General features: G+C 44.4%; 1 protein-coding gene and 1 non-coding gene across 3 annotated transcripts in view; both read right to left on the reverse strand.

Annotated features, from left to right (window-relative positions):
- Myo1d (myosin ID) overlaps positions 1-26,791 on the reverse strand; it is a 394,397-nt gene that overhangs the window by 21,167 nt on the left and 346,439 nt on the right. The gene's annotated exons all lie outside the window — the stretch shown is intronic.
- LOC123463832 lies at positions 15,278-15,411 on the reverse strand. The gene has a single exon (XR_006639205.1). It is a non-coding gene; the product is annotated as a small nucleolar RNA SNORA70 (small nucleolar RNA).

Below are 26,791 nucleotides of genomic sequence, written 5' to 3' on the forward strand. Positions count from 1 at the left end.
CAAACTTTATTCTGACAAATTTCAGATGTAAAGTAGAAAAATTACATAAATTTTGTAGAGCACTTTTAGAAGGTCTCTGAACTCAGAGGAAGCCCATGGAGGTGAACACTCTTGTTACCTGTGAGCACTGGCCCCAGCATTGTTATCAACCCTTTTGTCTACTTTTCTTATGTTTTTACTTCATAAACAGTCACTAAGCCTTGCTGTGTGCCAGCTTTCATGACACAGTGGGGTAGAGTCCCTGCTCCTGCCCTCACAGAACTTACAGTCTGGTTTGGAAAACTTAACAAAACAGGAGCTGGACAGATGGCTTAGTGGTTAAGGTGTTTGCCTCCGCAGCCTAAGGACCCAGGTTTGATTACCCAGTACCCACGTAAGCCACATGCACATGGTGGTCCATGCCTCTGGAGTTCATTTGCACTGGCTGGAAGCCCTGGAGTGCCCATTCTCTCTCAAATAAATAAATAAATAAATAAATAAATAAATAAATAAATTTAAAAACCATGACTGAATTACACATTCATTACTGTTCATGTGCAATTCTGTGAAGCACTATAAAGGAAAACATACAAAATGTGATAGAGTATTGTAAAAAGGGATCTAGCCTAGTCTTGTTCACTTTTCCTTGAAGAAGTGAGATTAAGCAAATTACTTAAAAAATGGCAGAATATTCACAAATATCAGGGTGTGTATATATGATTTTAAAGCTAAAACAACAGCCTTACAGTCCTTAACCATCTTAAAGGCTTATCATTTATTTCTGATGTAGAAATGGTGTCAATAGTCTTGTGGTATATTTTAGAAGATACTGTAGAGCTATTGATTCAAGACCATGATAGGAGCAGCCTAAGAATTCTGACTGTTAATCATCTTCAACTTTAAAAAAAAAATTGTTCATTTGAGAGAGAGAAAGGTAGAGAGAGAGAAAATGGGAACGCCAGAGCCTCCAGCCACTGCAAATGAACTCCAGACGCATTCACCCCTTGTGCATCTGGCTTACGTGGGTCCTGGGCAATCGAATCAGGGTCCTTTAGCTTTGCAGACAAACGCCTTAACTACTAAGCCATCTCTCCAGCCCCAATCACCTTCACCTTTGACTATAAGTATAACTTTCAGAATATGGAAGAGATTCTTCTAAAATACAATGCTAGCCGGACGTGGTGGCGCACGCCTTTAATCCCAGCATTTGGGAGGCAGAGGTAGGAGGATCGCCATGAGTTCGAGGCCACCCTGAGACTCCATAGTGAATTCCAGGTCATCCTGGGCTAGAGTGAAACCTTACCTCGAAAAACAAACAAACAAAACAAACAAACAAACAAACAAAAAAAACCCCTAAACTAAAATACAATGCTAAAACAAATGCATAGGGCTGGGGATGTAGCTCAGTTTGTGCTTGCTGAGCATGCTCAAAACCATAAGTTTGATCCTCAGCACTGTGTTAAATTGGGTGTGGTGGTACATGACTGTAATTGCAGAATTCTTAGCACTCCAGAGATGGAGGTAGGAGGATTAGGAGTTCACAGTCATTCTTGGTGACATGGTAAGTTCCAGGCTAGCCTGGGATATATTATAAGACTGTGTCACAAACACACAAAGCAATAATAAAGCAAGCATCTATTTTTATGTTAGATATTGTCAGTGCCTAGAAAAAAGTTTTAAACTTTAATTAAACCATGGTGTATTTTTATGACTAGAGCAGCATAAACCTGACCTCTGATATTTCATTTCATCGTACTTCGTTTCTTTTTTCCCCTTTCCTCACCCCTTCTTTCTGAGACATGGCTTTGCTGTGTTATCCAGCTGGCCTGGAACTCAATGCTCAAGAGATCCTCCTGTCTGAGCCTTCGGAGTAGACTTGAGTAGATGGGACGACAGGCTGCCAGGGTTCCACTTTGTTTTTATTAATTTATTTATTTGATGTGTGTGGCATGAGTAAACATGTTCACATTTGTGTGTGTGTGTGAAGACAAGAGGCTGATGTCAGGTATCTTCCTACATCACTATTCATCTCATTTATTGGGAGAGGGTCTCTCAAGTAAACCCAGGTGTTGTCAGTTTGACTAGTCTAGTTAGGGTAGCTTGCCCTGAGGATCCCTTCTCTGCCTCCTGAATGCTAGGATTACAGGCAAATCACCATACCCAGCTAGCATTTATGTGGATGCTGGAGGTTTGAACTCTTATGTATGTGGAAGAGGTACTTTACTGACTGAGCCATTTCCCCAGCCCCTGCCTTTGATTTTTAAATGAGGGCATCAGCTAGAATATGAGTAAATCTGACATTTAATACCAGTGCATTAGAGTTGCAGTGTTGCCTTGGGTCAAAACAGAGGAGAAGAAGGGTAGTGGGCTGGGTTTATTCTTGGGCCCCATCCCAGCAGCCTTCACTTCCATGATGGTAGATGCCAAACAGCAGCACACTGTTTATAAAACCAGCCCTTTCCAGGAACCTCAAGATGTCATACTACAGCAATGCCACCTACGTAAAGGTCTTGGAGAGTGAATAAGTTCCAGAGGCCACATGAGGTAAATGACTCCAGGGCTAGGACCAGACTGTAGCTAGGGCCCTCAGCTCTGCTGGACTCCACCTGTGTATACATATCAGCTCACTCTCACTGAGTGAAAAGGGTCATCTGTAGAGATTCTCTTTGGACCCTGTACAGGGAGTATTCTCACTTCTAGCTCTATTTCCCATGACTGCAGTAACTCAGGCAGGTCCCCATGTCTCATCAGGCAGGTGGACATTTTGCTCTGCCCTTCTATCAGGGGAACCACTGGGCTCATGGCCAATGAGCCAGACATAGAGCCAAGAGCAGATGTCCAGGTAAGGGGCATCCTGGCAGGGTTGAAAAGTTTCTGCCAGGCTCCAACTCTAATCCTCTTAAAAGACTGGTCTCAAGTGAGGTCTCAGTCCTTAAACACTAGGCTGCCTGTGCCTTTGCAAGTGTGGCCCCACCCCTGTAGCCTGGCATTCTCCCTTCCTTACCCTCACAGGCCTCCATGATACCCTAGGTGTACACCTGCAGGGGAGCAGAGCTCAACAACATGGCAGGGGGAGAGGATGGCAGGAGGGGAGCTCCAATAAGACAAAGAGAATCTGCACTACTGCTGAGGGTGAATTGCAGCTCAGGCTGCTGCTTTTAGCTCCATCACTTCATGGTCACCATGGCAACACAGGCCTGGTACTTCCATCTGACATTAAAATGCTACTGCTGCTGCTGGGGTGAGAGGGAGAGAGGGGGAGAGGGGGAGAGTGAGAGAGGGAGAGAGGGAGAGAGGGGGAGAGGGAGAGAGAGGGAGAGAGAAAGAGAGAGAGTGAAGAGGGAAGGGGAGAGGGAAGGAGGGGCAGGTGCTGCAACTGTGGGTGGGAAATGTGCTCAAACACATGCACGCCCACCAAGGCGCCCCCGTGGCTTGCTTCAGGCTGCATCATTTATAGCGCCCCTCCTCACCCGCCCTCCTTCCGGAGGCTTTGTCTTTCTCGGGGTGATGATTTGGGGCTTAGATCATCTGCTGGCATACTGATGAGCTCACTGGGGTGCTGAAAGGGAAGGGGGATATGGATATTGGTAAACTAAGGGCATATGATCAGTGTAAGGCAAAATCATTAAGCAATGGCAAAGCTTTGGGCTTTAAAAACAACTGAGACATGTCAGAAAAAGCAAAAGAAAAGGCAGGAGAAAGGGCTGCCCTGCAGACATATGCAACCGGATGTGGAAACCCTGAAGACTAGAGGCTCACGGAACCACTGGGTACCAGTGGATTCACATGACAAGACTCCTGCTCAGACTCTTGCTCCAGAAAAAGAAAATCATCAGTGTACCTTTAAAAAAGTCCCTTTTGTATTCAAAAACCCAGCCTCAGGACTATTTAGTAGGAATAGGGAAGGGTCTCCTGAAACTACTAGAGGGTGGAAGCTGAGCTCACTCATTTCTGTAACTTCTCAGCCCATGGTAGGGATTGCCACACACAGGTGAGGGTGATTGCGCCCCCATCCTCAACTACTGTGAACAGGTAAAGGCCACAGAAGGTCTCCAGGGCAGCCTTCCCAGTGCAAATGGGCCAGAGGCCAGAAACACCCTGTTGACATCAGCACATGGGAGTGGCTGGGGCCTTTTTGAAAACTCAGTACACAGCACATCACAGGCAGGAGCATATATACCTTCTCTCCTTCTGGGCAACATCTCTCCTTTATGACACAGCCCTTCTGGGTCTGGAGCATCATGACTCGTCAGATCAGAAAGAGGCATGCTGACAAATCACAGGCATGTGACAGGCCAGTGTGGGCTCCCAACTGCTCTGCTCTCAGCTGCCGTGGATTCCCAGGAATCAGAGAGCACTGGATCTGACTGAAGTGTCACTTCCTAGTGTTGGGTTAAACTAGACAGATGTGGTCTCCATGTAAAAGGCTCCTAGATGCTCCCTGGTTGTCTTGGAAGCCATTCTGGTTATCTAGAAGCATCCTCCTCACACGGGCCCCACCACAGCAAGAGAGAAAAGCTATAACTAGCACATGCAAACTGCTGTGAGCACTATATTCCAGAGCTCAACCCCCGCCCCCAGTTCCCACCGTATTCATAAGACATAGGCATGGAAGGCTGAGAAGAGGGCAACACAAGTGTGCAGTGAGATCCTCTAAAAAACCAGACCTCAATTTGTAAGCTAAGAATTCTAGAACACAGCCTTGAGAAAGGACCTGATCTTAAGTTCTGCTGGAAGCAGGGACTGACTGTGTAAGCATTCTGTCCTGAAGGCTATTTATTTCCTAGAGACCCCTCCCTTGGGGACAGATGGCCTGTGCCTCCTTGCTGCCTACTGTAATATTCTTGCATCCTGACAGTGAAGAAGGGCTTTGTAAACCATGACAACCAGCCTACTCCTTAGAAACACACCTAAAATAGGGATGCAAAGGCCTAAGCAATGCACATGGTTCCCGTGGACTCAAACAAGTGCTTTGATAGTGCGGTTGTCCTCCTTTAGAGGCAGACTGAGGGGGACAAAACCCCACTGACTCCCAAGTGATCATGAAAAATTTAAGAGAAATCAGAGGACATTAAAGGAAGAGGACTTTAAAAAAAAATTTTATTAGCATTTTCCATGATTATAAAAAAATATCCCGTGTTAATTCCCTCCCTCCCCCCCTTTTTTCTTTGAAATTCCATTCTCCATCATATTACTTCCCCATCACAATCATTGTACTTACATATATACAATATCAACCTATTAAGTACCCTCCTCCCTTCCTTTCTCTTCCCTTTATGTCTCCTTTTTAACTTACTGGCCTCTGCTACTAAGTATTTTCCTTCTCACGCAGAAGCCCAGTCATCTGTAGCTAGGATCCACATATGAGAGAGAACATGTGGCGCTTGGCTTTCGGGGCCTGGGTTACCTCACTTAGTATAATCCTTTCCAGGTCCATCCATTTTTCTGCAAATTTCGTAACTTCATTTTTCTTTACCGTTGAGTAGAACTCCATTGTATAAATGTGCCACATCTTCATTATCCACTCATCAGTTGAGGGACATCTAGGCTGGTTCCATTTCCCAGCTATTATAAATTGAGCAGCAATAAACATGGTTGAGCACGTACTTCTAAGGAAATGAGATGATAAGAGGACTTTTGATCTGGGTGTGGTGGCACATATGTGCATTTCCAGCACTTGGGAGGCTGAAGAGTAAAGAGGCCGACTTTTGTTGTTTTTAAATAATAATTTCAGGGCTGGAGAGATGGCTTAGCGGTTAAGCGCTTGCCTGTGAAGCCTAAGGCCCCGGTTCGAGGCTCGGTTCCCCAGGTCCCACGTTAGCCAGATGCACAAGGGGGCGCACGCGTCTGGAGTTCGTTTGCAGAGGCTGGAAGCCCTGGCGTGCCCATTCTCTCTCTCTCCCTCTATCTGTCTTTCTCTCTGTGTCTGTCACTCTCAAATAAGTTTTAAAAAATTAAAAAAAAAATAATAATTTCAAGTCCTCATACAGAGTCCTCCAATGTTTGACAGTGTGAGGATCAGGGTACATTTAAATACAAATTGTCAGTTAAGTTAGAAACTTTTACCACAATGTGGGCAACATTGGTTTGCTAGGTACAAGTGGTGGTCGCTTCTACACAAATTGGTGTCTATACAACCAGATTTAACACATCTCAGTTCCTTTCACATGTTTCAAATACTCTAGTTTAGTAGAATTTACATATCCACCAGGAACAAACAGTTTTATGATGTAGTTAAAAGAAGAATAATAAAGGTATTGTGGTAGTTTGAATGGATGGCCCTCAATGTATTCAGGATTTTATTAAAGTTTGTAATTTAGATATGCAGCTACCTGGAGGGAGGAGGTGTCACTGTGGGCGGATCCTAGGGTCCAGCCCTAAGGTGTGGGGGTGGACTTGGAATTCCAGTATAAAGATATGCAAAGTGCTTGACCTCTGCCTAGAGTTCCTAAGTGTGCTTGCTTCTTGTGGTGGCTTTTGGCTTTTCTTCTGTCTCTGCCTGTTCTTGTGAAAAGAGGCCAACTTCTTCTGCCATTATGGAACTTCCCCTTTATCTTCAATAAATCTCTTCTTCCATAACTGCCTGGTTTGGAAGTTCAATCCAGTGACATGTGGCTGTCTGCTACAGGTATCAAATTCTGTTCATGGGATATCACCCTGTTCACTATTCCTACTTCCATCTTATCACACCACCCTGACACTGTCTCCTAATGATGGGTAATACCACCAAGCCTGGAGCTAGGAAGTTTTGGTCAAAAATAGGGCCCTCACTGGTAGTCAGAATGAAGGAATATTGTCCCAAACTTCCCTACTACCTTGAAGATCTTCTTATTTTATTTTATTTTTATTTATTTACTTGAAAAAGAGAGAAATAGGCGGGGGGGGGGGTGAGAGAGAGAGAGAGAGAGAGAGAGAGAGAGAGAGAGAGAGAGAAAGAATGGGCACGCCAGGGCCTCTAGATGCTGCAAATGAACTACAGATGCATGCACCCCTTGTGTATCTGGCTTACATGGGTCCTGGGGAATAGAACCTGGGTCCTTTGACTTTGTAGGCAAGTGCCTTAACCACCAAGCCATTTCTCCAGCCCTTGAAGATTTTAAATATTGAATTTTGGCTTAAAATAAAGTAAAGCATTACAGTGCTTGGAAGGAATACTTGGCAAACATATTTGGCAGACAAGATGCACTGTCTCCTAACTAGACAGCAGAACTTTGAGGGGCAGGGATGTGGGACAGTGAGAAGTAATGCTGAGATGGGGTACATGAGGGAAGTTAGATGACTTGGTACAAATGGAGGGTGATGAAGGGAGATGAAGTGAAGGGGCAGTATGAAACAATAACCTCAAGGAAATACAAGATTAGGGGTACAGAAAAATAGAGAAGAAATTTATTTCTGGTACATTTTTAGAAGGCCAGCTTAGCCTGTGCTTCATGGATGCTGGTTGGTCTCCTCATCATCTTAGCATGTCCCCCAGCCACTTAGGAGTACACTGTGAAACCACTGCTTCTCTCTGCCTAGGTGTGCCAAGACAGATCAAGAAGGAGGGAAAAGAGAAGGAGGGTATCTATCACAGGAGGGACCTTAGTTCTAATGCAAACCAATACCTTCATGTCACAGATAAGGAAAGAACTAGCTCTGAAGAATTACATGTTGCCTGCCTGCAATCCCAGCACTAGGGAAGTTGAGGTGGACAGGGTCAAGGTCAGTTTGAACTGTGGAATAAGATCTTATCTCAGAATAAATGGTTGAGGAGGGAGGAGAGACAAGAAACAACACAAAACAACAACAAAAAGTCACATATACATTAGTGGCAGAAATGAAACTTTCACCTAGTTAGTACCTAAAACTTCCAGCACAGGGTCATTCATTTCATTTGTGGGAGAAAGGGAAGAATATCAGGAATAAAAGAACATAATGAAAGTGAGAAACAGAAAGAAAACAAACAGAACACAACTAAAAACTTCCAAAGGGATCTCAGAAGACTGTAAGAAATATTCCATTCAGTGTTCATGACAAAATACCACCACAAGACCATTTTTGGAATAAGAATGGCTGTGGGCCAATCCTGACTGGCCCTGTGCAGGCAGGAACCCAGAGCAAATTTCCTAATTTCTGAATGCCTCAGTTTCCTAGACCACAAATTGGGGATTACAGTAGCCTCAGCCCCATGAAGATCTTGTAGAAATCCCAACACAATGGTCCAGGGTGAATGCTGTCAGCATGGTACATCACAGGAGCCTCCTAAGCATGTGCTGTGGGAGTGCCGATGATGACCACGGAACTGAGACAAACCAGGGATCAGATACCTTGGCTTACAAAAACCGGGTCAGTGCTTTCCTAGGCATGGGAAAGCAGATCTAGCTTCTCTGGTGCTCAGTGGGTATATTTATCTTTAAGGTTCCCACAACACAAACAACCTCCTCTTGTGTTTTGTGGACATGTTTACTTCTGATGTCACCTCACTTTTCCCTTTGCTGGTGAGAAAGTCCCTGTTTGTTTCACAACTAAAACACAGTTACTTCTTTGCAGTGTCCTAGACCTTTCACACTCACTGGCTCAGCTCACTGGTTCAGGCATAGGATGGAAACAAAGAAGTTACTTATTCCCACATTTATTACTTGTCTTTCCCTTGGGCAGTCAGCTGTACTTGGACTGCAGCAGAGATCTGAAATTCTCAATCTGGCCAGGCATGAAGGCGCATGCCTTTAATCCCAGCACTTTAATCCCAGAGGCTGAGGTGGGAGGATTGCCATGAGTTCAAGGCCAGCCTGAGACTACACAGTGAATTCCAGGTCAGCCAGGACTAGATAGAGTGAAACTCAACCTTTGATGGCCACACCCACCCCCCAAAATTCCTTATCTGAAAGAGGTCAATGGCCAACATCCTTTGTCACCATCTATGAAATGGTAAAATGGGCAGCATGAGGTTTGATTGACTCATAAGAGTGAGAGCAGGGAGGTACAGGTTCCTATTATTTGTTGAACCTCCAGGTAGCTACTGTTCTGGTCACTTTTCCTTTGGCCACAGGATGCCTATCTCTAACCCCCTTCCCCACATGCATTTCTGTGGCATGCATAACTTTAGCTCCTGGTTATTTTTAGTCCCACTAACTGCTTGAGTGAGATACCCCATGGTGTGCAATTGTGAAAAGCAGCTGCTGTGGCTAGATTTCCAGTTGGTTTTAACATTTCTTGACAGGTGATTTCTTAAGATCCTTTCTTTAGGTGATTTCAAGAGCTTTTTTTTTTCTAGGGCTATGGTACAACATCAGAAGTGTGCATCTGATCTCCTGCTCCAGTTGGGAATACATCATCCATAACCTCACTGTAAAGATATATCTCAAATGTTAGGGCCCATAAATACCAACCCATGGATTCTAGTCTTAGGAGTTTCTGTTAGGGCTTCTCCCCAATTTTCTATTTACTTAGTTGTATGCACAGGCATACAGAGGCCAGAGGCCTATGTAAAGTGTTTTTCTCATTTCTTATCCGCCTTATTCTTTGAGCCTTATTCTTTCCTTTGAGTCTCTTTGAGCTTAGTGATTTGGCGAGGCCTGCTAGTCAGTGAACCCCAAGGATTCTCTCTCTCTCCTTCCTCAGTACTGGGATCATAGGTGCACATTACCACACCCAGCATTTTACCTGGATTCTGAGGATCCAAACTCAGAATCTCATGCTTGCATGGCAAGTACTTTATCCATTGAGCATCTCCCAGCCCCCTCCCCAGTTTTCTAAGATGAGCCTCAGGGGTCTGTGATGCCACAGAGGAAAGTAGGGAGGATGAGGTAGCTGGCTGGTCTGCCTATAGCTACCTTTGAGATCAACAGCTAACCTGGACATAAGGCAGGAAAAGAGAGAGAAAGAGGGCGGGGAAGCACCAGGGCCTGTTGCAACAGCAAATGAACTCTAGATGTATGTGCCACTTTGGGCATCTGACTTTATGTGGGTTCTGGGGAACTGAACCCAGCCTGGCAGGCTCTTGCAAGCAGTGTCTTTAACCTCTGAGCCATCTCCCAGCCCAAGGAAGTTATTCTTTTTTTTTTTTTTCTTCATGGTAGGGTCTCAGTCTAGCTCAGTCTGACCTAGAATTCACTATGTAGTCTCAGGGTGGCCTTGAACTCACAGGGATCCTCCTACCTCTGCCTCCTGAGTGCTTGGATTAAAGGCGTGTGCCACCATGCCCTGCTCCAAGGTAGTTATTCTTTTTTTATTTTTATTTATTTATTTGAGAGCAACAGAGAGAGAGAGAGAGAGAGAGAGAGAGAGAGAGAGAGAGAGAGAGAGAGAGAATGGGCGCACCAGGGCTTCCAGCCACTGCATATGAACTCTAGACGCGTGTGCCCCCTTGTGCACCTGGCTAATGTGGGTCCTGGGGAATCAAGCCTCGAACCAGGGTCCTTAGGCTTCACAGGGAAGCGCTTAACCGCTAAGCCATCTCTCCAGCCCAAAGGTAGTTATTCTTGACAAAGAGGTAGTCAAGCAAGAGAACTCTCCCACTGACTTTCTGGGGCTGTCTTGCGTTTACTTTCACTGAAGAATTCTTACAGTATAGAGGAAGTTTACATACATTCTCCACTGTGTTCTCCCTCCCTATGCAGCCTCTTCCATGCCAGAATGAAATTAGTGCCAAGAGTAGAAGTCACCAGCTGTCACAAAGGAATCATGGCTGGGTTCTTTTGCCAGCCCTCAGCCCTCAGAGTGTATGGTGTAAGATTCAACTTTATGCTTTAGAAAATGGACACACAACAAGGACCTTGCCCAAAAAATTGCTGGAGAAGAACACTAGAGACATCTGAGGCTGTGCCTGGTGACATTATGCCTACTTTCTACCATTGGAAGGTCCCTGGTGGGCTGAGTAGGAGATGCTGGTGATTAAGAACATCTGCTCTTCTACGCAGCACCATGGGTCATAGCCCAAGATATGGCCTGTGACTTCATTGACTTTAAATTCTAGACACTTAACAAAAAAGCCAACTTGACTATTAGAGTAATAACAGCCACTGTGAGATGCATTCTCTCCTGCCCTCAGGGCCAGCGGTTCTGGGGGAGAAGGCATCTTGATCATCAGAGGAAATGTCTAGCCCCCTCCGGCTCTGGAGAGCTGACAGCGTAACACTGAAGACTACTGCCACTGCAGGCAGGAGAGGTGAGGGCAGACAGCATGCACAGTATGAAGAAGCTGGGCTTTTAGTCATGGTAAGAGGAGCTACTCTTGAAGTGGTGGTGTATGGTAGAAGTTCCAGCAAACAAGTGTTTGACATCATTATGTAAAATATATAGAGCTAGTATTAAAGTGATGACACACATGAATGCATAGAGCCTTCCCCTGGATTTGAACCACTGTCTGTTCTCTGTCTTCGCAGAATTAAGTCATTTGAGAATAATTCATGGTACCCTGGGGCAGGGGGCTGTGAACAAAGAAAAAGAACTACAAAGGATCCTGCTTCATTAGGGAGGGTTCCAGAGGGCATCAGAGAGTACATCAGGGACAGAGAAGGAAACAAGTTGAGTCCTTCCTGAAGATCGGGCAGCCTGGACAGGAGGAAGTGGGGGCTGTCCCTAGTTAGAAGCAGCACAGATGGCATAAAGGAATGCCTGACTCTTTTGGTCCATCTTAAAACTCTTCCATGGATGAACTTCACCATCTTGTGTGTACACATGTGTACATGGTTTATTTTAAGTAAGAGGACTACAGGGCATGAGACTTCTTGGGGGTACTTTGTGCATGTGGCAAGACTGGGGCCTAAGTTGGGCTAGGTGCCCCTACAGCACTTTTGGGTGGGCCTAGGACCTTTTGCTTAAAGAGTGCTTCAGGCTCAGGTTGCTTGCAATGTTTCTAGGGTCTTTGAAGGAAGCTAGAGAAGGGGCATGTGAGGAAAAGCAGAGGCAGGATACTCCTCTCCCAGGGAGACAGCATACCAAGGGCTCTGTAGAGATACTACTCCCTACTGGAGAGAGGCCCCTCTGACTTCCCATATGTAATAAGGAGACCCAGTCTTCCTCCATGTATGCATTCCACACCCTAAGGACTCCTACTGCAGCTACATATGCACGAGTGCCTCCTAACCTCCTCGTCCACCGTCAGATGGAGCCACCTTTTCACACTCACAGGGACCATGAAGCTAGGGGAGTAAAGATCTTTGCAGTAAAGATGATGGCAATCTGTCTCCAGGGACAACTAGGTAAGCACAAATAAAAAGGCACTGACACCAGGGAGAAGAGGGACGGGAGTCAGGTCTGCCCGCCCTCCCCTTGAAGGTCCTCAGTGTGTGGCTGTTGGTAAGTCATAGAGCCTCTCGACTTGTTCATCTGGGAAATAGAAGTTCTTTTTAAAAAAAATATTTTTATTTATTTATGGGGGGGGGGAGAATGAGCATGTCAGGACCTCTAGCCACTACAAATGAACTCTAGATGCATATGCCATTATGTGCATCTAGCTTACTGGGGTTCTAAGAAATGGAATCTGGGTCCTTAGGCTTTGCAGGCAAATGCCTTAACTGCTCAGCCATCTCTCCAGCCTGAAACAGAGTTCCTTAATTAGGTAGCAAATGGTTCAGAAATAAATGAGATGATATATGTGAATACTCCTCCCACTTTTTTTTTTTTTTTTTTTTCCTGAGGTAGGGTCTCATTCTAGTCCAGGCTGATTTGGAATTCACTCTGTAGTCTCAGGATGGCCTCATACTCATAGTGATCCTCCTACCTCTGTCTCCCAAGTGCTGGGATTAAAGGTGTGTGCCACCACCCCTGGTTTGTGAATAACCTTTTAAAGTATGGTTTGGATGTGGTAGTACACACTTACAATTCCAGTACTTGGGTTGTACAGGCAGGAGGATCAGGAGTTCAAGGTTACACTCAGCTACACAGTAAGTTAAGGATAACCTGGACCACATGAGTCCCTCTCTGAAAGAAACCCCAAACCAAACCAACTAATCAACTGAACATAAAAAGCAACTATCATAATTATATTTCAATATATGAACTAATGTACAGCATAAGGAAATGTAAAAAATTACACAGGTGACTGTTAACTTAATTCCAAAACTATAATAATATCAATCTGACTCATGAAGATACTCTGGGACAAAAAAAGACCATGGTGATACTGAGACAATGAGCATGGGATTTTGCTGGCTTCCTTCTTGCAGTTCTCTACCTTCATTTACTTCCTGTGGAGAAGTGACTTCCCCTTCCCTTCCTCCCCATCTCAGGACGACACTCCCCAGCCTTAGTGACCCCAACATGACTCCCAGGCTTCTGGTCTATAGTGTTGAGCATGCGGGCTTGGGTGCAGAGCATACAATCCATCTTGAACCAATGACAGACTTCCCTTGGGGTTCATGTATTTTGAACTAGGAAACTTTTTTCTGACCTTCAGGCTGCTAACCTGGATTAGGCTTCCATTGCATAGAAGTATACAGCAGGGCAAGGAGGCCAGCACATAGAGATCTTGGGAATGGGGGAAGAAAGCCAGACAGGAGGGAGGAAATGGGACACCATGGCTATCAGGTCCTCGTGCTACAACCCCTAGGGCTCTATTACTGTAAATTCTTTGCAGGACATTCATTTTTATATGTATGATGTAGCTATATATGTGTTTCTGAAACAGGGTCTCATGTAGCACAGGCCTCCAATTCATTACATAGCTGAGTTTGACCTTGAACCTCTGATCCTTCTGCCTCTACCTCTCAGGTGCTGGGTTTACAGGTGGGCACCACCAGTGTAGCCTCATTTTGAAGTAAAACTAGTCACTTCATTTGAAACATTCTGATTTACACACTAAGCTTACTTTTTTTTTTAAAAATTTTTATTTATTTATTTGAGAGCAACAGACACAGAGAGAAAGACAGATGGAGGGAGAGAGAGAGAATGGGCGCGCCAGGGCTTCCAGCCTCTGCAAACAAACTCCAGACGCGTGCGCCCCCTTGTGCATCTGGCTAATGTGGGACCTGGGGAACCGAGCCTCGAACCGGGGTCCTTAGGCTTCACAGGCAAGCGCTTAACCGCTAAGCCATCTCTCCAGCCCATAAGCTTACTTTTAATAACCCAATAAAAGTGATGGAGGACAAAGAAGAATACTGTTGAGAAACAAGTCTATAAAGGCCACTGTACTTCTTGGGGAAAAAATGGCATTGGTTTAGCACATAGAGATGCAAATCCCCACTTTTCTAAATCTGGCTCAAGGATACCAGCCTCCTGTGTGAGCACACACAAATGGCCATGTGAATTCATACTGATGCATACCAGAGAAGCATTTGTGAACATGAACTAGCTCACTCTAATACTTGACAAGCATGATCAGCATGGGGAGCCAGATAGGGATGCTACCATGTAAAGACAGGTTACTGGGACAACATGTAAGCTTCTAGAGTGTTACTATATTGCTTGCTTACTGAGTAGGAGCAATTCAACACTATTACCAGTATTCACAGAACAGTGCTCATTATTCATGGCTACAGCATCATCTGCTGTAAAGCATCACTCAGTACCATCTACCCACAGTACAGTAAGATTCGTGAATTCTCAGACTACTATTGCACTGGCCCATGACTGCCCCAAAGTGACTGCTGAGAATTCCACTGACAACTTCCAGCTCAAGTGACAAGAAGACAGTTCTGTGAATCAAGTCCCAGACCAAGGAACTTAGAAAATCCCTTGTGGCAATCATTTTCTAATCTCTATCCTCCTTTCACCTTCCAGCCAGGTATGAACTGCTTTTTTTTTTGGAGGTAGGGTCTCACTCTGGTCCAGACTGACCTGTAATTAACTATGTAGTCTCAGGGTGGCCTTGAACTCATGGCGATCCTACTACCTCTTTCTCCCTAGTGCTGGGATTAAAGGCGTGCACCACCACACCCGGCTTGTTTTTTTTTTTTTTTTAATTGTATTGTGAGATTTATTGCATGAGCGTGGTTGTAAGGTATGAGCAGTGGACATTGTCATGAGGGCAGAGCCCAACACTTGTCCAGGGGCCACGACTGGGGCACATCTGACCCCACAGCCATCAGGGATGAGCGCTTCTCAGCTACCTTATCTTCAGTCACCTGCACTGACTTGGTGAAGCTCCACTTCTTCGAGACGGGGATCTTCTGGCGGCCAGGAAACTTGAACTTGGCTCTGTGCAGAGCCTCAATCTCATGCTCTTTATTCTGAAGCTTGGGGGAGGGATGGACATGATAACCTGGCCCATATGAAGCCTGGCCGCTGTGCCCTCAGGCTTCCCAAAAGCTCCCCGCATACCTGTCTGAAGCACAGACTGGGAATAGCATGAGATCAGCCATACAGAGCTCTACCAGAAAACTGTCTCTAAGGTCCCTTAAGGGAACTTGTACAAGCAACAGGTTACTACACCTCCAATGAGTCTGCTTTCTGCAGCCATTGCACACCGGGCCCCCATGAGGAAAGTAACCCGGTCTGCTTAATTGGCTACAAATGACCTGCTCTTTTGAACCTTGGTACAAGCTTGTATTTGCTGGTTAAGAGGGTTCACCCAACATCACCAATTCAGAAATCAGGAGATTACAGCAGATTAAACAGTACAGTGTCAGTGTCCTTTGGCACCTTATAGTCTTAAATAGAGGTGCCCATAATGGTGTGTTTGAATTAATTGCATGGGGCAATATTAAAATAGGCTGGGTGTATTGGTGCATATCTTTAATCCTAGCACTCAGGAGGCAGAGGCAGGAGGATTGCCATGAGCTCAAGGCCAGCCTGATATTGCATAGTGAATTACAGGTCAGCCCGGGCTAGAGTGAAACACTACCTTGGAAAACAAAAACAAAACAAAACAAAATAACTGACATGGAAGCCAGGAATGGTGGTGTACTTCTATAATTCCAGCACTTGGGAAGCTGAGGCAGAAGGATCATGAGTTTGAGTTTACAGAGACACCCTGTGCTAGCAAAAATCCAAAGTGGAAAAAAAGGTTGCTAGTATTAGGTAGAAAGTCTTACTAAAAATTCTATGTTGGTTTTAGGAGTGCATAGGGATTCTTATAGCTGCTGTATCAAGGAACTGAGGCTGTCCACCCCTACTAGCTAAAGTAGTGAGTGGTCTGACTTGATCCACTGAGGCTATTTCATCTAAAGGTTGGAAAATGCATAAGCGGTCCTCTTTCAGGAGCCAGATTTCACTTCACTTCGCTTTCTTGGATTTTCCAGATCATCAAATCTTTCCAGGATTTAGTTCTCTATTTTTACTCTTGTTCCTTGACCTCCCTGAAGCATTTCCATGATGGCTTTTGAATATTCTTTCTAGTGGCTTCCATGGTACAGTGCCTGTCATCTGTCACCTCTAGCCAATCTGGGCTCTAACCCTTATTTTCATTTGTTACTGGTGTCTCCAGGATGGGATTGCAGCTGGGTTTAATGTCCATTCTCTTGCCTACCAGCTCAAGCCAGAGCCTGTGGTTTTCCCCGAAGCCATCTTCTTTCTCATTCTCTCTAGCCATGATCTAGTGCTCAATCTTGGGCATGGAGTCCCCAGCAGTGCTAAACCTTCTCACCTTTTCTCCTTACCACCACCAGACCTTCTTCATTTCACTGAAATTACTTATGTCCATGGCTTTTTCTTGGGTCTCCTTGCCTGCCAGTCTGCTCTGTAGCTGCAACCACAGTAACCTTACTACAGCTGTTATTCTTTAGCTGCCTTAGCTTCTTACTGCCCTCAAGGAAAACCTACGTTCGCTTTGCTTGTGGCCAGTCCTCCAGTTCCCAGGGTCTGCCTCCCTCACCAGCCTTCTTGGCTCCAGCCCTCTTCCACATTCAGTTCAGCCTGTGCCACGTGCTCTGAAATCTTCTGGCCTTCACACTACATTCTCCCTTAGACAGCACATAGTTTCTTCTTTGCCCTTCCCTTGTTCTAAGTCCATTCTAGGGGACTAATCTGAAGTGCAGCATGTATTTACTCCAAGGAAGCTCCTCACAGCATTTACAAATTATACAAATTGAAAACTACTAAAATGCCTAGCAAATTTTTATTATTTGAAAGAAAAAGAAAATATGAATATGGGCATGTCAGGGCATCTTTTTGGGGGGCAGGGCTCTTGCCACTACAAATGAACTCCAGATGCATGTGCCACTTTGTGCATCTGGCTCTACGTGAGTATTGGGGAATTGAACCTGGGCCAGCAGGCCTTATAAGCTAGCACTTTTAACCACTGAGCTATCTCCTAGCTCCTCTAGCAGATGTTCAGATGACTGCATAAACCTTCTGTTTCTTTGAGAAATTAAACATGGTATATTAATGAGAACATCAAGTTACAAAACTTGCTTTCCATTAAAACTTCCGTTACCAAGATAGGGCTGGGCATGATGGTGCACACCTTTAATCCCAGCACTCGGGAGGCCAAGGTAGGAGGATTGCCATGAGTTTGAGGCCACCCTGAGACTACAGAGTGATTTCCAGGTCAGCCTGAGCTAGAGTGAGACCCTACCTTGAAAAAGCAAAAGCAAAACAAAACAAAACAAAACCAAAAAAAAAACCCAAAACCAAAAACAAACAACCAAACAAACAAACTTCAGTTACCAAGATAGGAATAGCAGTATTTCTTCTGCATGGTGAAATATGGTCTTGAGCTCTCAATCTTCCTGACTCTGGTTGTAATGCATGCCACCACACCAGGGTTCATTACTGTTTCCCAAAATTTCCCAAGGATCACACAACAATTACTTTTATAATTAGAAGGATTTTTTTTTTTTTTTTTAAAGATGACCATGCTTGGGCAAGGAAGCATGAAGGCAAAGGTTGACTAATAGCAAAGACTGTGCTCTCCAGGGAGGGATGCTCTAGATGGAAGTTTAAACCTGTAATGGGTATGCTATCCAGAGGCTTAGCTGTATGTACTGTGAGCATCTATTGCAAAGGGTAAAGAATGAGAAACAGCTGATGAGGGTGGGAATACTTCTGCTGATGCTCCCTGACAAATGCTAGGGCTAATATTAACTTCTCATTTGGGGATGTGTTTCCCTTCCTGAATATTCCCTTCCTTTCTTTCCCTTCTACCCCCTGTTGAGATGGGCCTCTGCTTTGGTGTTGGCTGGAAGCACAAGGAATGGCACTGAGTGAACAAAATTGGGAAAAATCTGAAGCCCCCACAGCTGTTGGGCTTCAGTCAGGAGAACAACAGGTGTCTCCTCAGTCACTGTACCCAAGGGTGAATGGAGAATGAGAAGTCAACACACAAAGGTTTTGTTCTCTCAAAAAATTAGTATTATTCAGCTAAGTCCATACAGCTGCCCTCAGTGGCCATTTGTGATATGGCAGTTTTTGCAAAGTTACACTTTTAGTGAGACCTGAGAAGATCATATACAAGGGGAATTTCTCACCAAATCAAGCTTATGGGCTATTTTCACTAGAAGCTCTCTGCAGTGTTAACTACATTTGGAGTTTAATCCATAGGCTGTTGGAAATGGATGGTACCTTTGGGAAAATAAGACTAACTTTTCAGCCTAGGCAAAAATGTTTCAAAGCACACAACTGAAAGTGCAGCTTTTACTCAGGGAAGTATGACTGCTAAGCTTTCACTTTATGACCTAAAATATAGTACTTTTTTTTTTTTCCCAGGTAGGGTCTCACTCTAGCCCAGGCTGACCTGGAATACAATCTATTCTCAGGGTGGCCTTGAATTTACAGCAATGGTCCTCCTACCTCAGTCTCCCGAGTGCAGGGATTAAAGGCGTGCACCACCACACCCGGCTCTAGAACACAGTAATTTATTTTTTTTTAAAGGTAGGGTCTCACTCTAGTTCAGGCTAACCTGGAATTCACTCTGTAGTCTCAGGGTGGCCTCGAACTCACGGTGATCCTCCTACCTCTGCCTACCAAGTGCTGGGATTAAAGGCGTGTGCCACCACGCTCAGCTTCATAGTACTTTTTGCAAAGCAGGCCAATTGAATAATTCTTTTAAAGATTTCACTTATTTGTTTATTTACGAGAGAGAGAGAGAAAGAGAGAGAGAGAGAGAGACAGAGGGAGAATGGGCTCCAGCCACTGCAAACAAACTCCAAATGCATGTGTCACCTTGTGTTTCTGGTTTTATGTGGGCACTGGGGAACTGAATTCTGGTCCTTAGGCTTTCCAGGCAAGTGCCTTAACCATTGAGCAATCTCTTCAGCCCAACTGAATAGTTTTTAAGTGCATACTGTCTGAAACAAAGATTTTAATCTTGTTGACAAGGGAAATAATTGACATATTGTATTTATGTAATATTTATATAAAACTCAATAATATTTATGGTTTTTTTGAGGTAGGGTTTCACTCTAGCCCAAGCTGACCTGGAATTCCTGTGTAGTCTCTCAGGCTGGCCTCAAACTCATGGCGATCCTCCAACCTCTGCCTCCCAAGTGCTGGGAATAAGGGTTTATGCCACCATGCCTGGCTAATATTTATGTAGCTTTTAAAAGATCTCTGAGTGTTTTCCTTGTAGAAGCAAGACTATGGTATCTGAGGAAGAAGGGCAAATTTTTCTTTTATATGGAGCTCTATTCTTGCAGGGCAGAGCTGGGCAGCAGAGCTGGCATGATTCTACTATTTTCTATGTCTGGAAAAAGGAAACCAACATGAATCTCAAGCTGCATCTTGATAAGAGAAAATAAAGGAGATTCTATTGTGTCAAGCCATTTGGAATTCCTAGTTGACATTTATTATTATGGCTGATTGGTTCATATATTGCAATTGATCCAAAATACGGCTGTTTGTGTTCTAGGAAGAAGGTGACAGTGGGAGAGAGAGAAAATTGTCACACCAGTCTCCAGCCACTGTAATTGAACTCCAGACACATGTAGCTCCTTGTGTGCATGTGCGACCTTGTGCATTTGCACCACCTTGTGTGTCTGGCTTATGTGGGATCTGGAGAATTGAACATGGGTCCTTAGGCTTCACAGGCAAGTGCCTTAACCATTAAGCCATATCTCCAGCCTGATAATTCTTTTAAAAATATTTTGATTTAGTTAGTTATTTAAGCCAGAGGTGATGGGACACACCTTTAGCCCCAGCACTTGAGAGGCAGAAGTAGGTGGGTTGCTGTGAGTTTGAGGCCACCCTGAGACTCCATAGTGAATTCCAGGTCAGCCTGGACTAGAGTGAGACTCTCCCTTGAAAAACCAAAAAAAAAAAAAAAAAAAAAAAAGAAAACCAAAAAGTTATTTATTTATAGAGAAAAGGAGAGAGAGAGAATATGAATGAATGCAAGAGACAGAATGGACATGCCAGGCTTTTAGGCACTGCAAATGAACTCCTGACATATGTACCACCTTGTCCATCTGGCTTATGTGGGTACTGGTGAATTGAACCTGAGTCCCTAGGCTTTGCAGGCAAGGATGTTAATCACTAAGCCATCTCTCTAGCTCTCAAGTGGATAATTCTAAAGGCAAGGCCACATTATTAGTTTCTTGGAATTCAATTTGAAGTGGGAAAAAAGTGATCATGAGTAAGAAACTATTATGTAGTATATGTTCATTTTAAAGTTTGTCTCATCTCTTGGATTGTGAGCTGGTGGTAATCTGTGGTTTTCCATTTGACACCCTGGAATGTTGGCAGCATTCCAGCAGTTGTTACTGACTCCTTCTTACAAGCTTGTCACCCAGGATTTCATTTTGAGGCTTTGAAAAAAGTCCCATGAATTGCATCCTTTCACAGTTTGCAATTTGAGGGTTCACACTTCTTGTCAGCAGGAAGTAGGATGAGGGAGAAAGTCTATTTTTGGAGTTGAAAGGCCACCTTTGACCCAGAAATGTGCAGTTGGATGAAAGATGTGTCTTTGCTCTGTCTCACTTGATTTGCCCAAGGAAAGGAGACATGTGCAAGGGTGCAACCTCAGCAGGCTTATTTCCTCCTGGGGCTCTAAGATGACCCATATCAACAACATCACTAGAATTTTAGATTTCCAGGTGTTTATTCTGGTTTTTTGTGACCTAGGTCATAGTCACATCAATTTAGACTGTTTAAAACTTCTGGTGGGGCTGGAGAGATGGCTCAGAGGTTAAAGGCGTTTCTTTGCAAGCCTGCTGATCAGAGCTGGATCCTCCCCAGCACCCACAAGGCTAGCTGCAAAGCTGGGCAGAAAATGGTGCCTGAGTCTGTGATACCAATGTGTCTATGGCAATGACAGATGGAGTCAGGAGAATCCAGAAACTCACAAGCCAGCTAGACTGGTTTCCCAGCAGCAAATCCACAAGAGACCCCTGCTTCAAAGAAAGAAGAAGACAGACAACTTGAGTGAGAGCCGTTGTATGTGTACCCCGTGCCCAGATAAAAATGACAACAAAAAACCCTTCCAGTATGAAATCTCCATAGCTTTCCTAGACATGAAAGTCAGAATTTATTCCTCTAGCTCAGGGGTGACAAACCTAGGCACATGGGCCTAATATAGTTGACTGCCTGCTTTGTAAATAAAGTCTGATTATGTTGTTGATCCTAACTTCTGTGCCACAATGGGTGAAGAGTTCACACACAGACTGAATGCGCTGTAAAACTCTTCAATTACTACATGGCACTGGACAGAACAAAACTTTTCAATCTCATTTCAAAAAGATCGATTGAGGAATCAAACTGATAAGTCTAAAAAAACAAATGTTGACTTGGGCATGTGGGCTCACATCTGTAATCCTGTCACTTGGGAGGTTGAGTTAGAAGATCCCAAGCATGAGGTGACCTTGTGCTACTTAGCAAGATTATCTCAAACAAAACAAAACAAAACAAAACAAAACAAAACCCAAAAACCAAAAACCAACCAACTAACCAAAGACTGCTTGTCTGTCTCAGACCCATTTTTATCACATTAACTCTTCTCCAGGATGGCTTCTGCCCTCCTGCCACCCTGACAAGTGAGTGTCCTTAACTCAGCCCCCTTTGAAGCATTAAAAAATTTTATTTATTTATTTGCAAGCAGAGAGCAAGAGAGAGGCAGACACAGAGAGAATGGGCACACCAGGGCCTCTAGCCACTGCAAACAAATTCCAGATGCATGTGCCCCTTGTGCATCTGGCTTATGTGGGTCCTGGGGAATCGAACCTGGGTCCTTTGGCTTCGCAGGCAAACGCCTTAACTGCTAAGCCATCTCTGCAGCCCTCTTTGAAACAATTTCAGTAGACCTTGCTTTTACTAGAATATTTTCCTTCTCCTCTGCCTTCACTTGTCTGATTCTAGTAAGAAATGGAAGCCAGGCATGGTGGCATATACCTTTAATCTAACACTCAGGAGGCAGAGGTATGAAGGAGGATTGCCATGAGTTCAAGGCCACCCTGAGACTATATAGTGCATTCCAGGTCAGCCTAGGCTACAGCAAGACCCTACCTTGAAAACAAAACAAAACAAAACAAAAAAAAAAAAAAAAAAAAGAAGAAGAAGAAGAAAAGAAAAAAGAAAGAAAGAAATGGCAGTGCAGAGTGACTAGTGGACTGTGAAAGAGTTACTTAAAAAAAAAATCTCGGGCTGGAGAGATGGCTTAGTGGTTAAGCGCTTGCCTGTGAAGCCTAAGGACCCCGGTTCGAGGCTCGGTTCCCCAGGTCCCACGTTAGCCAGATGCACAAGGGGGCGCACCCGTCTGGAGTTCGTTTGCAGAGGCTGGAAGCCCTGGCGCGCCCATTCTCTCTCTCTCCCTCTGTCTTTCTCTCTGTGTCTGTCGCTCTCAAATAAATAAATAAAAAAAAATTTAAAAAAAAAATCTCTTCCAGGAAAAGGAAGCAAACACTCCTCCTCCTTCACTGCCCAGACTGAGGCCTAGCAATATTTCTCATGGCTAGAGAAGAGATGTGGACTGCTGGTGCTGTCCTTATCTTACATATACCTGCACACACACACACACACACACACACACACACACACACACACACACCGAGATAGAGAGGGAGAGAGTGGGAGAGAGCGAGGGAGGGAGGGAGAGACCTGCTGCCTACTGTCTGCTTCTCAGACACAATGCTTGCTTTATGGCAACAGGCAACCTCTAGTTCAGCTGTGGCCTCATCAGTTTATTAACACTTTATTGATCCACACGTCTCAACATGTAGCCCTAATGGGAAGGGGCATCTAGGGAGCAAAAACAGGAACAGGGTAATGTTGACACCTTACAGTTTATGGCAAATGCATTTGCAAACCCTGTAGGAGAGAATGCTCAAAGAAAGCTGACAGTTGGGGTACAAAGGCAGTGACAACTTCATGCATATCCCCTTTGTCATAGCGCAGTTTAGTGAGAAGTACAATGAGGCCTGTGTGAAATACCTTTTTTCACACCTAGGTGTAGTGAACCCCAGAGGTGTAGAGTAAGGGTGGGATAACCAGGGTTGTAGCATAAGATGAAATAATTCATTATTCTGGGATTCAGGATTGCAAATTATTTCACTGATTATCTGGTGAGTTATTTACAATAGTGGGCTGCCATTTTGTTCAACCCTATGACGCCCTTCATGAGAGTGAAGGTGAGAGGCACTGTGGCGTGGATGCAGAGTGCACAATGGGTAGGTATGAGAGCCAGTAGCTAATTCTTCATTCAAGCAATAAGGACTTGCTTATTCATATATCATACTGACTTTAAAAACAACACTGCCAACACTGTATGTATAACTCAACAAAATGGTGATATATTATTTAAATTTTTTTCAATATTTATTATTTACTTATTTATTAGAGAAAGGAGGAGGGAAGAAGGGAAGGAGGAAGGGAGGGAGGGAGAGAGAAAATGGATGCACAGGACTTCCAGTCATTGCAAGCAAACTCCAGACACGTGTACCACCTTGTGCATCCTACTTACATGGCTACTGGGCAATCAAACCTAGGTCCTTAGGCTTCACAGGCAAGTGCCTTAACTGCAAAGCCATCTCTCCAATCCTGGTGCTATATTTTAATTGAATCTCTGAACATGAGGAGGGTTGGGTTGGTAAAAGCTTTGTTACTGGCTATGTCTCAGGGCAGTCCTCTTAGAAAATACTTTCACTAGTCTCTACTGTACCTGACTGGCTAGAACTTGAAAAACAAAACAGACCAATAACTTTCAAGAATCCTAAAACATATGCCAGACATCAGGGTTGAAAGTCAACACACTTGCATACAGACCAAAGAAACTCTCTGTCAAAGCTGTCATCTGGTGGCTGCTATTCTTTGTCTTTATTCACACAGAAAGGACAAGCCTTGGCCACTACATGTGCCTGCCTGCACGTGCGTGTGTGTGCACGCGCACGCACACACACACACTACATCTACAACTCCACCTTTATCTTGTATGTTGTTCTCAGCATTAAAAAAATGTATGTATAAGACCAAATAAGGCAGATTTTCCACATTAGTGGTTGGTCTTCTGAAATATTTGATAGGAGGCCAAAAAGAATATTTCTGGTGTCTTGAAATTTTTTTTCCCTCTAGGTTTTCTCTGTTTTTTTTTTTTTTTTTTTTTTTTTTTTGCAATGAAACACAGACCTGGCCCACCTCTTTATAATACTGATCCCTGCTTAGAGTGGGCAGAAGAAGGCATCATCACCTTCTGAAGCAACAATAGCTTCTGCCTCCTCTTGCAAGCCCATGCCCTGGAATGCAGCTCTTTGAAGGCTATGTGCTGAGAACATGGGCTGAAGGACACAGTGACTGAGGAACTGAAATCCTGACTCTGCCATTTCCTAGCTCTGGACCTCCAGTCTCTCCAGAGCTCAGTTTCCTCATCTGGAAAAAGGTGGCAATACCCATCTCCGAGGGCTATGCCAGGTTAAAAGAGAAGGGCATGTCACATGTAGAGTATGTGGCTCCTTGGTAGCAGTTGATAAATGGAAGCATATTTACCTATTTGATGCTTCTTTGTGAAGTTGTTCTGTTCTCATTAGGTTGTAAATGCTTTGAGGATTTGATGGGGAAAGGCACGTGAGAAGAATGGCATGTTATGCCATCTTACTTCCTACTAACAAGATTCCTGGGCTGACACTACCACCTTCTGCTCCCATCCGCCCTGAGGTAACCACCCAAGATGATGCTGCATTATTCTACCCGCCAGATGGTAGATGGTCATTAGTAAGAATGCTAAAGTATGAGCAGTGCATTCTGATGTACTCTTGATTGTGACAATTACTTCAGCTTGAATTTTACATGCCATTGACTATAAACGACACTCTTGTTTTTTGGAAGCTATACTGATGACTTTATTTTTGTTCCACATTAAGTATCAGTCTCTGCACTGGGCTGAAAAACACAGTAGCTTTCTTTCCCTTTCCTTCTGTCTGCACACTATTAAAATTTAAGGCCTGTTTCTTTTAGGACCTGAGACATTAGGGGGCTATGTATTTGAAACCTTGAGCTAAATTTCTATGACATTTTTTGAGGTTTGAACCAGGCAAGCTTCTAATGGTGCTCATGTGGTTCTTTCACACTGTCAGAAGAACAGCAGGGAGGCTGTCTCAGACACGTGTCTGTGGATTCTCCATCTGGACTCACTCCCTCTGGTCCACCGCCATAGTGCTCCCAGGCTCCTAGGTGCTGTGCTGAGCACTTCATCTGCTCTGCAGCCACACTCACTGAACAGGCACCCCCACCATAGGATGAGCCACACTGAGGCTGAACAGTAGCTCATCCACTCTCTGGCTTTCCTTTGGAATTCAGTGATGAACTCATTAAATCACCAACTTGTTGTGACAGGAAGTCATTCAGATGCTGATGCCATTGCCATGGAAACCATCTCTCTGCTCCAACCTCTGTCAGTCTCTGCCAAGGAGCACTCCAGCTCCATAATTATTGTCACCCTCAAATAGCACAGAGCCATCATAGAGCGGGTAGGTCCAGAAGCAGGGGCACACAGTCTATTTTGCTTTCAGATGATGAACCCTTGTTGATTTTAGTATTTTAAGCACACATTTCTGTTCTGTACCACTTGTCTTTTAAATTCTTACATGTTGGCTTCTTCCTACCACCTTCCCTAGAAAAGCAGACAAAGGAGTTTTGGGGTGAACAGCTGCCAGGGATCCTCATCTAAAGAAAATCTATGGCTTCCCTAAATCTTTATGCTCCTAAATATGGAAAATTGAGTTTGTTTGCCTATAGGGGATACCTAAGAAAGAAATTCCAATTCTACCAGCTCACAGCCTGCAAATGTAAAGGCACTCTGTACAGATAAGGTAGTAAGAATCAAAAGCACATTCTGAGATGCAGTTCAAAGGACACTAGTGAGGCTTGCTACTCGTACTCTGAGTGGGTTATCCAGGCTTCTCTGAGCGTTGCTCCATTGCTGGAATGACCATGCCAGAGAAACAGAAGTCCTTGCTGTGCCTGAAGCAGCAATCGGGTCTTCCTGTGTCTGTTACAACACGATATATTGTGGGTCATCAAACATCACTTCAGTCACTGAACCAGAGATGGCACCAGGCAGTTTGTATTGTTCCCTGATTTAGATTAATCTGCACGTAAACCTCATGAGGCAAGTATTTTTATCTCACATTTACAGATAAGGAATGTGAAGTTCAAATTGATCAGGGAAATGGAATAAATGCCATGCCTTTCTGTCTTGCATCGTTGTTAATATATCATGCCTGCCGTGCCCACAGGCATAACGGTGACTTCTGGGAAGTGAAAAGCCTGCAAGTCTTCTTAGAATCATAGATGCACAGATTAGGAAAAACCTTTCATCATTACCTTGTCCCACCGTGCAGACATCCTGGGGGACTGTCAGGTCTCAGCTTGAGTATCTGTGATGATAGAATTCACTTTCAAGAGCACTCAGGGTTTGGGTAGCCCAGTTCCTAAGTTACCTGTATCGTTCTGAATGTGAATCAAGAGCTATCCCATCACTGGGGTTGCTGCAAAGCCTGACTCCTTTCTGTGCTTGTCACTAATTGAAGAAACC

This window comes from Jaculus jaculus, chromosome 9 (genome assembly GCF_020740685.1).
Source record: "Jaculus jaculus isolate mJacJac1 chromosome 9, mJacJac1.mat.Y.cur, whole genome shotgun sequence".
NCBI lineage: Eukaryota > Metazoa > Chordata > Mammalia > Rodentia > Dipodidae > Jaculus > Jaculus jaculus.